Below are 13,859 nucleotides of genomic sequence, written 5' to 3'. Positions count from 1 at the left end.
CCGACCGACACGGTGACACAGACGAAGTTGCACACGAGCTACAAGAAGAGGTAATAGATGACCCAGTTCTTGACCCCGATTGGCAGCCATTGGGGGAACAGGGTGCAGGCGGCAGCAGTTCTGAAGCGGAGGAGGAGAGGCCGCAGCAGGCATCAACATCGCAACAGGTTCCATCTGCCGGGCCCGTATCTTGCCCAAAACGCGTGGCAAAGCCAAAACCTGTTGGAGGACAGCGTGGCCATCCGGTTAAAGCTCAGTCTGCAATGCCTGAAAAGGTATCCGATGCTAGAAAGAGTGCAGTCTGGCATTTTTTTAAACAACATCCAATTGATCAGCGCAAAGTCATCTGTCAAAAATGTTCAACTACCTTAAGCAGAGGACAGAATCTGAAAAGTCTCAATACAAGTTGCATGCATAGACATTTAACCACCATGCATTTGCAAGCCTGGACTAACTACCAAACGTCCCTTAAGGTTGTAGCACCCTCGGCCAATGAAGCTAGTCATCAACGCAACATCCCTTCCGGCAGTGTAGGGCCACCATTTTCCGCACCACCTGCAGTATCTGTGCAGGTTTCTTTGCCAGGCCAAAGCAGTCAGGGTCAGGGTATCACCAGTTTCGTAGTAGGAAACACTGCATCTAGGGCACCGGTGGCAACAATACCATCTCCCACCGTCTCTCAGTCTGCCATGTCCACCGGCACCCCCGCTAGTTCCACGATCTCCAGCTCTCCAGTCCAGCTCACCCTACATGAGACTATGGTTAGAAAAAGGAAGTACTTAGCCTCGCATCCGCGTACACAGGGTTTGAACGCACACATAGCTAGACTAATCTCGTTAGAGATGATGCCCTACCGGTTAGTTGAAAGCGAAGCTTTCAAAGCCCTGATGGACTACGCTGTACCACGCTACGAGCTACCCAGTCGACACTTTTTTTCCAGAAAAGCCATCCCAGCCCTCCACCAGCATGTTAAAGAGCGCATCGTCCATGCACTCAGGCAATCTGTGAGCACAAAGGTGCACCTGACAACAGATGCATGGACCAGTAGGCATGGCCAGGGACGTTACGTGTCCATCACGGCACACTGGGTAAATGTGGTGGATGCAGGGTCCACAGGGGACAGCAAGTTTGGGACAGTTCTGCCTAGCCCACGGTCTAGGAAACAATTGGCTGTAGCCGTTCGCACCCCCTCCTCCTCCTCTTCGTCCTCCTGCAGAAGCGAGAGCTCGTCCACAGACCGCAGTCGCACAACCACTCCATCCGCAGCTGCCACTGTTGCACACCAGGTCTCCCATTATGGGGCAGCTACTGGCAAACGTCAGCAGGCTGTATTGGCTATGAAGTGTTTGGGCGACAACAGACACACCGCGGAAGTTCTGTCCGAGTTCTTGCAGAAAGAAACGCAGTCGTGGCTGGGCACTGTAGATCTTGAGGTAGGCAAGGTAGTGAGTGATAACGGAAGGAATTTCATGGCTGCCATCTCCCTTTCCCAACTGAAACACATTCCTTGCCTGGCTCACACCTTAAACCTGGTGGTGCAGTGCTTCCTGAAAAGTTATCCGGGGTTATCCGACCTGCTCCTCAAAGTGCGTGGACTTTGCTCACATATCCGCCGTTCGCCCGTACACTCCAGCCGTATGCAGACCTATCAGCGTTCTTTGAACCTTCCCCAGCATCGCCTAATCATAGACATTGCAACAAGGTGGAACTCAACACTGCACATGCTTCAGAGACTGTGTGAACAGAGGCGGGCTGTTATGTTTTTGTGGGAGGATACACATACACGGGCAGGCAGTAGGATGGCAGACATGGAGTTGTCAGGTGTGCAGTGGTCGAAGATTCAAGACATGTGTCAAGTCCTTCAGTGTTTTGAGGAATGCACACGGCTGGTTAGTGCAGACAACGCCATAATAAGCATGAGCATCCCCCTAATGCGTCTGCTGATGCAAAGTTTGACGCACATAAAGGATCAGGCGTCTGCAGCTGAGGAAGAGGAAAGCCTTGATGACAGTCAGCCATTGTCTGGCCAGGGCAGTGTACAGGACGAGGTAGCGGGTGAAGAGGAGGAGGAGGACGAGGAGGATGATGGGGATGATTATATTTTTAATGAGGAAGCTTTTCCGGGGCCACTGGAAATTGGTGGCGCGGCAAGGCCGGGTTCTGGTTTTTTGAGGGACACAAGTGACGTGGATTTGCCTGAAACTGCCCCTCAACCAAGCACAACCGCAGATTTTAGAACTGGAACTTTGGCCCACATGGCGGATTATGCTTTACGTATCCTCAAAAGGGACACACGCATAACTAAAATGATGAATGATGACGATTACTGGTTGGCCTGCCTCCTTGATCCTCGCTATAAAGGCAAATTGCAAAATATAATGCCACATGAGAACTTGGAACTAATATTAGCAACCAAACAATCAACTCTTGTTGACCGTTTGCTTCTGGCATTCCCTGCACACAGCGCCCGTGATCGTTCTCACACGAGCTGCAGGGGCCAGCAGACCAGAGGAGTTAGAGGGGCAGAAATCAGAAGTGGCGTTGGCCAGAGGGGTTTTCTGACCAGGTTGTGGAGTGATTTTGCTATGACCCCAGACAGGACAGGTACTGCAGCATCAATTCAAAGTGACAGGAGACAACATTTGTCCAGTATGGTTACAAACTATTTTTCATCCCTTATCGATGTTCTCCCTCAACCGTCATTCCCATTTGATTAGTGGGCATCAAAATTAGACACCTGGCCAGAATTGGCAGAATATGCATTGCAGGAGCTTGCTTGCCCGGCAGCTAGTGTCCTATCAGAAAGAGTATTCAGTGCTGCAGGTTCAATACTAACAGAAAAAAGGACTCGTCTGGCTACCCAAAATGTAGATGATCTAACCTTCATTAAAATGAACCACAACTGGATTTCGAAATCTTTTGCCCCACCTTGCCCGGCTGACACATAGCTTTCCTATGAAAAGGTCTTGCCTGTGGACTATTCTGAATGCCTTTTCCAATCTCGTAATTTTCTGCACCTGATTGTCCAGCATACGACATGTTTACACCTCACTAAATGGCCAAACTCCCCACACGGGGCCGTGGTATCGACACTTGGAGACAGCACCCGTGAGAGTGCCGTTTGTCTGAAGAGGTGAGTGAGCCCGCTTTTGGTTGACGGCACTGCCACTGGGTCCCTCCTAGTACAATAAAGTGTCTCTGGCGGTGGTGGTGCGCACCCAACGTCAGATACACCGTTGTAATATGAGGGGCCCTGGGCCTGTACCGCCGGCCACAAGACAGTTTCCCCCCCCCCAGCTCAAACAGTGCTCTACCACTTGCAAAATTATCTCACAGCTCCACCAATGTTTAGTCTATGCGCTGACATCCTTCAATGCCTGCCACTGACAATACCATTGTATTGACATTTTTGTTATATTAGGCCTTCGATGCCTGTCTGTGGTCACTCCTTCCACTAGGCCTCCACTGACCACACCACTGCTGCCCGTGTACCCCTGGAACCAATTTAAAATTGCCTACAGCCATGTGTTATTATTTTAGGCCTTCGATGCCTGTCTGCGGTGACTCCTTCCACTAGGCCTCCACTGACCACACCACTGCTGCCCGTGTACCCCTGGAACCAATTTAAAATTGCCTACAGCCATGTGTTATTATTTTAGGCCTTCGATGCCTGTCTGCGGTGACTCCTTCCACTAGGCCTCCACTGACCACACCACTGCTGCCCGTGTACCCCTGTAACCAATTTAAAATTGCCTACAGCCATGTGTTATTATTTTAGGCCTTCGATGCCTGTCTGCGGTCACTCCTTCCACTAGGCCTCCACTGACCACACCACTGCTGGCCGTGTACCCCTGGAACCAATATAAAATTGCCTACAGCCATGTGTTATTATTTTAGGCCTTCGATGCCTGTCTGCGGTGACTCCTTCCACTAGGCCTCCACTGACCACACCACTGCTGCCCGTGTACCCCTGGAACCAATTTAAAATTGCCTACAGCCATGTGTTATTATTTTAGGCCTTCGATGCCTGTCTGCGGTCACTCCTTCCACTAGGCCTCCACTGACCACACCACTGCTGCCCGTGTACCCCTGGAACCAATTTAAAATTGCCTACAGCCATGTGTTATTATTTTAGGCCTTCGATGCCTGTCTGCGGTGACTCCTTCCACTAGGCCTCCACTGACCACACCACTGCTGCCCGTGTACCCCTGGAACCAATTTAAAATTGCCTACAGCCATGTGTTATTATTTTAGGCCTTCGATGCCTGTCTGCGGTCACTCCTTCCACTAGTCCTCCACTGACCACACCACTGCTGCCCGTGTACCCCTGGAACCAATTTAAAATTGCCTACAGCCATGTGTTATTATTTTAGGCCTTCGATGCCTGTCTGCGGTGACTCCTTCCACTAGGCCTCCACTGACCACACCACTGCTGCCCGTGTACCCCTGGAACCAATTTAAAATTGCCTACAGCCATGTGTTATTATTTTAGGCCTTCGATGCCTGTCTGCGGTCACTCCTTCCACTAGGCCTCCACTGACCACACCACTGCTGCCCGTGTACCCCTGGAACCAATTTAAAATTGCCTACAGCCATGTGTTATTATTTTAGGCCTTCGATGCCTGTCTGCGGTGACTCCTTCCACTAGGCCTCCACTGACCACACCACTGCTGCCCGTGTACCCCTGGAACCAATTTAAAATTGCCTACAGCCATGTGTTATTATTTTAGGCCTTCGATGCCTGTCTGCGGTCACTCCTTCCACTAGGCCTCCACTGACCACACCACTGCTGCCCGTGTACCCCTGGAACCAATTTAAAATTGCCTACAGCCATGTGTTATTATTTTAGGCCTTCGATGCCTGTCTGTGGTCACTCCTTCCACTAGTCCTCCACTGACCACACCACTGCTGCCCGTGTACCCCTGGAACCAACATCAGAAAATATAAAAATAAGTATTTTGCTTATAAAAAAGAAAATACTGGAGAGATATCAAATGCAGACATTTTAACATTAAAAACAAACACATACAACAAAAATCTGGTACAGTACTAAAAATGGCCACCAGCTACAATAACTTTCTCCTGCAAGTAGTTAACTGAAAGGTTTTTTCAATTTTAAACACAGATATGGCATCCACCGAGTGTTTTCCTGTCGCGTCTTCTTTATATTATTGCCAAGAAGATGCAAAACAATGAAAATAATAAAATCATTATTTACCAAAAAAATAGAGTAAGTCAAAACCACATTGCAAATAAACATTCATTACAAATAAAGAAGCAGGGCGCGTCCGAGGGTGAGTATATACCTAATAAGAATATAATCACCCTCGGACGCGCCCTGCTTCTTTCCGACAGCCTTCCTTCCTAAGAATCAGCCCTTCCGTGGTGTAGAGAGAGGGTTTGTTACACTCCAAGGTGTTCCCCAGGTTGCCTTTCCTGAGCTTCGATCTTCCGGCTCTCGTTTAGTAGTTGTTGGAAACTACGCTGCATTAGGCCTACAAATTGGGTATGGGGTGTAGAGAGATGGTGTGTTCCACTCCAAGGTGTTCTCCAGGTTGCCTTTCCTGAGCTTCGATCTTCCGGCTCTCGTTTAGTAGTTGTTGGAAACTATGCTGCATTAGGCCTACAAATTGGGTATGGGGTGTAGAGAGATGGTGTGTTCCACTCCAAGGTGTTCCCCAGGTTTCCTCGCCAATGCTTCGATCATCATGCTCTCGTTTAGTAGTTGTTGGAAACTACGCTGCATTAGGCCTACAAATTGGGTATGGGGTGTAGAGAGATGGTGTGTTCCACTCCAAGGTGTTCTCCAGGTTGCCTTTCCTGAACTTCTATCTTCAGGCTCTCATTAAATTGTGGTTAAACGGAACAACTGCATTTGGCGTACTAGTTGGTTTGGGGCCTACTATTGGTGTCTGCCGCTCCTTGCTGTTCTCCTGGTTTCCTGTCCTGAAATTCCGTTTTCAGGCGCTCGTTAAGTAGTTGTTAATGTTAGACTGCATTTGGCCTACTAGTTGGGTTGGGGCCTACTATCGGTGTCTGCCACTCCTTGCTGTTCTCCTCCACTGAACAAAGCTGTGCCGCCTGTTTACTACTGTTGCCAATTTTGAACTGCATTTCGACTACTTACTGATTTGGGCCTACTCTCTGTGTCAGCCTCTCATTCCAGTTGTCCTCCACTGCAATGCCCCCTGATTAGTCCTGTGTTACCAATTTTGAACTGCATTTAGCCCACTTTATTCTTTGGGCCTATATCTGTGTTTCCTCCTCATCCTGCCCATTGCCCAGCCAGTGATAGATGAGTCTGCTGGTACATTGACCCATAACGCAACATTTCCTGTGCACGCTACACTGCAAGATTGTGACCCTGCTGAAAGTCAGGTCCCCCTTCCCGCATACCATACCACCTTACACGGGGACAAACAGGAAGGTGCAGATGAAAGTGCAGGTTCCTTCATCAGGTGGGGGGAGGAATACTAGTTGGCGACGTCACTGGCACAGGGCCTCTCATAGTACGCAAAAGTGTTGCTGCCGGTGGGAGGCGCCCCCGCCGTGCAAACACCGCTGTACTTTGAGGGGCCCTGTGCCAGTGCCAATGCCAACGAGTGGGCCCCCCCTGCTTGCTCAGGTTCACAGCACTTGCAAAGTTGAAATACTTACCTCTCCCTGCTCCACTGCCGTGACGTGGTCCAGATTTCCTGGGCCCACTAATTACTTGAACCAGCCCTACCCACCACAACTTTAGCCAAATGAACCCCAATTTCAAATGCCTTCCAATTATTATAAGGTAAATTATGCTTGACAAGCTTCATTAAGAAGAATGGATGGTTTTGACATTAAAATGGGCACTCTAGGTGTTTTCCTGGCCCCCACTCACTGCCGACTATGCTGCCCCATTGACTTGCATTGGGTTTCGTGTTTCGGTCGATCCCGACTTTACGTCATAATCGGCCGATTTCACTCGACCCGACTTTTGAGATAGTCGGGTTTCGCGAAACCCGGCTCGACTCTAAAAAGGTCAAGGTCGCTCAACTCTACTGGTCACTGTGGAGGGACTACAATTTGGCCCCATATCTGGAGAAGCTACGCCACCCCTCAAAAGAGTGGTGGAAACAGGGCAGAACCGACAGACATGCTAGCTGCGGGAGAACAGGCTGTGCCAGCACTGCCAGCAAGGGGCCATGGAGAATGAAGATCACTTCCTGCTGCTCTGCAAAAAATACTCAACATTGAGGGCCTCGCAATTTCAGAGACTCTCCACTCACATCCCAGACTTCCAATCCATGGACAAGAGAGAGAGAGAGAGACAGCCAGCCAGAGAGAGAAAAAGAGAGACAGAGAGAGGGACAGAGAGATAGAGAGAGAGACTCTCTGGCTGGCTGTATTTCTCTGTCTGGCTGTCTCTGTTCAGCTGCCTTTATCTCTGTGTCAGCCTGTCTCTTTCTTGCTATCACTCTGCAAGGGAGAATGATGCGAGCTGTATTCAGCACCCTGCGCTGGAGAGCAGCACTAACTGTACTTCTGCTTCCCTGGTGCCGGTATGCATTTTACTGATGCGGCACATGGGTGGCACACGGTTGGATGGACGTGTACAACTGGCCTAAGGAAGTATTACTTACCTGTTGAATTCTCCATTGCTTTAGGACTGACATTCTTGTGTTCCTTGCTGGTCTTTGTGTACTTGGCTCCAATAATTAGGTGCCACACGTGTCTGCTGCAGCCAATCCCAGGCCACAGCAGTTTACTACACATGACTGCTAAGAAAGTGATTGACTGCAGCAGTCACATGTGGTATGTGGCACAATATAATTTCAACTAAATACACAAGGAGGAGAGGAGCGCTGGTGCAACAGCACAGAAGTGACAGAAGTTTCCACAAGTAAAGTAACTAATATTCTTTTGAAACAGTCTAGATACATAGATATATCTATCTACATTTATCCATAGTCCAAAAAACCAAACCTCATGCTATACAGGTCCTTCTCAAAAAATTAGCATATAGTGTTAAATTTCATTATTTACCATAATGTAATGATTACAATTAAACTTTCATATATTATAGATTCATTATCCACCAACTGAAATTTGTCAGGTCTTTTATTGTTTTAATACTGATGATTTTGGCATACAACTCCTGATAACCCAAAAAACCTGTCTCAATAAATTAGCATATCAAGAAAAGGTTCTCTAAACGACCTATTACCCTAATCTTCTGAATCAACTAATTAACTCTAAACACATGCAAAAGATACCTGAGGCTTTTATAAACTCCCTGCCTGGTTCATTACTCAAAACCCCCATCATGGGTAAGACTAGCGACCTGACAGATGTCAAGAAGGCCATCATTGACACCCTCAAGCAAGAGGGTAAGACCCAGAAAGAAATTTCTCAACAAATAGGCTGTTCCCAGAGTGCTGTATCAAGGCACCTCAATGGTAAGTCTGTTGGAAGGAAACAATGTGGCAGAAAACGCTGTACAACGAGAAGAGGAGACCGGACCCTGAGGAAGATTGTGGAGAAGGACCGATTCCAGACCTTGGGGAACCTGAGGAAGCAGTGGACTGAGTCTGGTGTGGAAACATCCAGAGCCACCGTGCACAGGCGTGTGCAGGAAATGGGCTACAGGTGCCGCATTCCCCAGGTAAAGCCACTTTTGAACCATAATCAGCGGCAGAGGCGCCTGACCTGGGCTACAGAGAAGCAGCACTGGACTGTTGCTAAGTGGTCCCAAGTACTTTTTTCTGATGAAAGCAAATTTTGCATGTCATTCGGAAATCAAGGTGCCAGAGTCTGGAGGAAGACTGGGGAGAAGGAAATGCCAAAATGCCTGAAGTCCAGTGTCAAGTACCCACAGTCAGTGATGGTGTGGGGTGCCATGTCAGCTGCTGGTGTTGGTCCACTGTGTTTCATCAAGGGCAGGGTCAATGCAGCTAGCTATCAGGAGATTTTGGAGCACTTCATGCTTCCATCGGCTGAAATGCTTTATGGAGATGAAGATTTCATTTTTCAGCACGACCTGGCACCTGCTCACAGTGCCAAAACCACTGGTAAATGGTTTACTGACCATGGTATTACTGTGCTCAATTGGCCTGCCAACTCTCCTGACCTGAACCCCATAGAGAATCTGTGGGATATTGTGAAGAGAAAGTTGAGAGACGCAAGACCCAACACTCTGGATGAGCTTAAGGCCGCTATTGAAGCATCCTGGGCCTCCATAACATCTCAGCAGTGTCACAGGCTGATTGCCTCCATGCCACGCCGCATTGAAGCAGTCATTTCTGCCAAAGGATTCCCGACCAAGTATTGAGTGCATAACTGAACATTATTATTTGATGGTTTTTTTGTTTGTTATTAAAAAACACTTTTATTTGATTGGATGGGTGAAATATGCTAATTTATTGAGACAGGTTTTTTGGGTTATCAGGAGTTGTATGCCAAAATCATCAGTATTAAAACAATAAAAGACCTGACAAATTTCAGTTGGTGGATAATGAATCTATAATATATGAAAGTTTAATTGTAATCATTACATTATGGTAAATAATGAAATTTAACACTATATGCTAATTTTTTGAGAAGGACCTGTAGTCCAAAAAAAAAACTAAGGCAGCACTCCAATAGAAAAAATAGATGTGATTTATTAGCCCATGTGCAACGTTTCAGTCCAGGATGTGGACCTTTCTGAAGCACACTGACTGAAACGTCGCACATGGGCTAATAAATCACATCTATTTTTTTTCTATTGGAGTGCTGCCTTTGTTTTTTTGGACTATAGCATGATTTTTGGTACATACTTGGAAGGATTTTTTGCACCCTTCATTTTCTTTTGGGATGCTTTTTGTTTTCTTTTTCTACAGCTATCCATAGATATATCTATAGATAGATATATGAATGGATATTCATGGTGGTACAGTGGTTAGCACTGCAGCGCTGGAGTCCTGGGTTCAAACCCCACCAAGGACAACATCTGCAAAGAGTTTGTATGTTCTCCCCGTGTTTGCGTGGGTTTCCTCCGGGTACTCCGGTTTCCTTCCACACTCCAAAGACATACTGATAGGGAATTTAGATTGTGAGCCCCATCAGGGGCAGTGATGATAATGTGTGTAACCTGTAAAGCGCTGCGGAATATGTTAGCGATATATAAAAATAAAGATTATTATTATTATTATCATCAAAGGAATGAGATAGATAGATAGATACATTGAATGAGATAGATAGATTGATAGATTACAAATCTATAGATAGATAATATCTATAGATCTATCTGTCATCTATCATCTATCTATCCTATTGCTTCTCTCTATCTATCTATCTATCTATCTATCTATCTATCTATCTATCTATCTATCTATCTATCTATCTATCTCATGCCTTCTATCTATCCCATATCTATCCATCTCTCTAGCTCTCTATCTATCGATAGAAGGAATGGGATAGATAGATGACAGATATAATAGATTAATAGATAGATAGATGGATATGGGATAGATAGAATAGAAAGATAGATAGAAGGAGTGAGAGATAGATAGATAGATGGAATGAGCTCGATAGATAGATGACAGATAGATCTATTGATAGATAATATCTATCGATCTATGTATAGATCTATCTATCTTTAGATCTATCTGTCATCTATCTCATTCCTTCTATCTGTTTTCTATCTTTATTTATATCTTTCTATTATCAAAAACGCGCAAAAATGCATCAAAACCGCACCTGCGTTTTCTGTCAAGAGATGCAGATTCAGTGCAGAAAAATCTGCAGGCAAATCTGTAAACGTGTGTACATACCCTTTCAATATGTATTGAGTTTAAGGATATGTGCACACGTGGATTTTGCTGCGGATTCGCAGCAGTTTTCCATGCGTTGTACAGTACCATGTAAACCTATGGAAAATGAAATCCACAGTGCACATGCTGCGGAAAAACCGCGTGGAAACACTGCGTTGTATTTTCCGCAGCATGTCAATTGTTTATGCGGATTCCGCAGCGGTTTATACCTGCTCCTCAATAGGAATCTGCAGGTGTAAAACCGCAGGTGGAATCCGCAAAACCACAGGAAATCCACGGTAAATCCGCAGGTAATCTGCAGTGCATTTTACCTGAGGATTTTGCAAAAACGGTGCCGAAAAATCCGCACACGAATCCGCAACGTGTGCACATAGCCTAAAGGGAATCTGCCAGCATGTTTCCCTCCCACCATACTCCACCCAAACTACTTATCTGCGCATGTAGATTTTTCAGAGAAAAGTCCAGCAATACCTTTACATGGCTAGTCCATTCCTTCGCTACTGAGAAATCAGTGTTAGGCTAGGTTCCCATTGCGTTAATGGGACCGCGCTAACGGACAGCGTCCGTTAGCGCGCCCATTCACAGCAATGAGGACGCGCATCACTAGCGCGTGCCATTCTCGGCACGCGCTAGCGATGTGCCGGTGTTTTGTGGCGCGCCGCGGACGCTGCTTGCAGCGTCCGAGGCGCGCCCGAGGTCCATTCCCCGAGTAGGGACGTTTAACGCGACCCCTTTACAAAACATTGCATTACCGCAATCCGCTAGCGCTAGGCGCTAAACGGATTGCACTAACGCAATCTGAACCTAGCCTTATAATTGATATACAAAGAGCTATTTGTAGATCTGAAACCTCAGACTCTCCAGCTCTTTTCTCCACCCAGAGCTGCCTCCAGCTTGACTGATGGCTCCATTGCCTGAAATCACAGAATATAGAGCATAAGAACTCAGCTCTAGAGGAGGAATAGATTGTAAGCTTGCGAGCTTGGTATCTGTTGAATTATGTGTTTATTCTGTTATCTCTTTATAGTCTGTACACGTCCCCTTTGTAATGTAAAGTGCTTCTGAATATGTTGGCACTACAGAAATCAACATTATTATTATTATTATTAGAGCTGTAGTGACAGAGGCTTCAGATCTTCAGCATAATTTGTATATCAATTTAAACACTGATTTCTCAGTAATGGAGGAATGGATTGGCGATGTTAAAGGTATTGCTGGACTTGTATTTAAAAGAGCAACATGTGCATATAAATAACTTGGGTGGTAAAATTCTGCAGATTCCCTTTTATGGATGATAATCAGAAAAACGAATCCGAATAGCGTATGTTGATTTTTTTATATATGGACCATTTGTCCGTGTGTAATAATATTTAGGTGACCTAAAGCATCCACTTGCATTGATCCTTGTGCTGACCTTGTGCGATCCATTTGGCAGATAGACAGTAGCCCTAGACGAGACCTTTTACTGAATCTTTTCCCACAAAATATAGATCAATCTACAAACAATAGTCCCTTCTGGTCTATAACATACTGCTTTTAGATCAGGCACCGTATACAATGTGACAGGTTTCCTTTAAATAGTGCATTGCAGTCCTCTTATGGGTGAAATGACATACACCGAGGCACAAACGGCACCAATGCTTGGGCCTGTCACCTATTATTACTTTGATTTCTAGGCCCAAGCGTTCAATGCATCTACATGGCAGATTTTGTTGAGTGTTTTGATTTTGATTAATATGCACAGAACAGTAATTATCGGTAGGACAGGACTATTGATTTGGGTATGGGTCAGTCTATTCATTACTACACAAAAACAAAGACACTACTTGGACTGATTGTCTAGTGACACAAGGCTGTTTTCTACGCCTGCAGGTTGAGCGATTCTGAATCACCTGATTGTGTATTCCATGGCAATCAATGCAGAGCTGCTGTAAGATGGCATTTAAAAATCAAAAGCCTTAGAATAATGTTTAAATGTTATAAAAAAAATCATCTGAGTTGAGTAGAAAAACCTCTTATGTGAAATGCTTTTTCATAGACCTCCACGTTATATCACCTACCCCAGTCAGTGAGTGCTTTAATCTCCCACTCTGCTTTAGCTCGTCATTAATGAACTGTCATACCATAAAAAGGATCTGGACACTTTAACTGCTGCATTTAAAGAGCATTGATTAAAATGACACTGAAGTGAAAAAAATGGAAGAAGTTTAAAAAATTCCAGGGTAAAAATGCCAACATCCTAAGTGAGAGTAAAAGAATATGGTAAGGGACTACACTAGGGCTAAACAGGTCATGTGGCTAAGGCCTGTACAGTAAGTGCTGTTCCCTGGCACCTGGCGCAGAAGATAGCTCTTATAATTCTTCCCTGAGCAAGCAGCAGCTGATGGGAGTATTCATCACCCTCCGCCTGCGCTATAAATAAATTTAAAAAAATCATGGGTTCCCCTGTATTTTTGATAACCAGCCAGGCAAAACTCACAGCTGCGGGTTGCACCCTCAGCTGTCAGCTTCAGCAAGGCTGGTTATCAAGAATAGAGAAGTCCCCATGCTGTTTTTAAAAATATTTAAATAATTAAAAATAACAGCGTGGGGACTAGAGATGGGCGAATCCGAACAGTAAAGTTCGGCGTCCATACCGAACACCTACTGTTGAAGCACGGCGACTGAACACGGACTTCACCAGGAAGTCCATTTTACTGTTCAGGTTCGGCATGAGAACGCAGCAAACACCGCTTCTGATCAGCGGTGAAATCATCCCCTCCGGTCAGAGAGCTGCGGTTCCCATGCTGTTACAAGACAGCATCAGCGCTCAGCTCTGATAGGAGGTATAAGGGCTTGTTTCCATTTGCGAGAAACACGTCCGTGTCTCGCATGTGGAAACGAAGCTCTGGATCAGAGCGTGTGGTTGCATGTGTTGCTATGCGGCCGCACGCTCCGCTCTGGAGTGCCGGCACCAGAGCTTCGTTTCCACATGCGAGACACAGACGTGTTTCTCTCAAATGGAAACAAGCCCTAATGTTTACCTCCAGTCAATGGTCGAGTAAATCAACAAAAGCACATCCAGCCCATGAA

This window comes from Ranitomeya imitator, chromosome 4, assembly GCF_032444005.1.
Source record: "Ranitomeya imitator isolate aRanImi1 chromosome 4, aRanImi1.pri, whole genome shotgun sequence".
Lineage (NCBI taxonomy): Eukaryota > Metazoa > Chordata > Amphibia > Anura > Dendrobatidae > Ranitomeya > Ranitomeya imitator.
The sequence above is the reverse complement of the archived record's forward strand: the minus strand, read 5'-3'. Positions refer to the sequence as shown.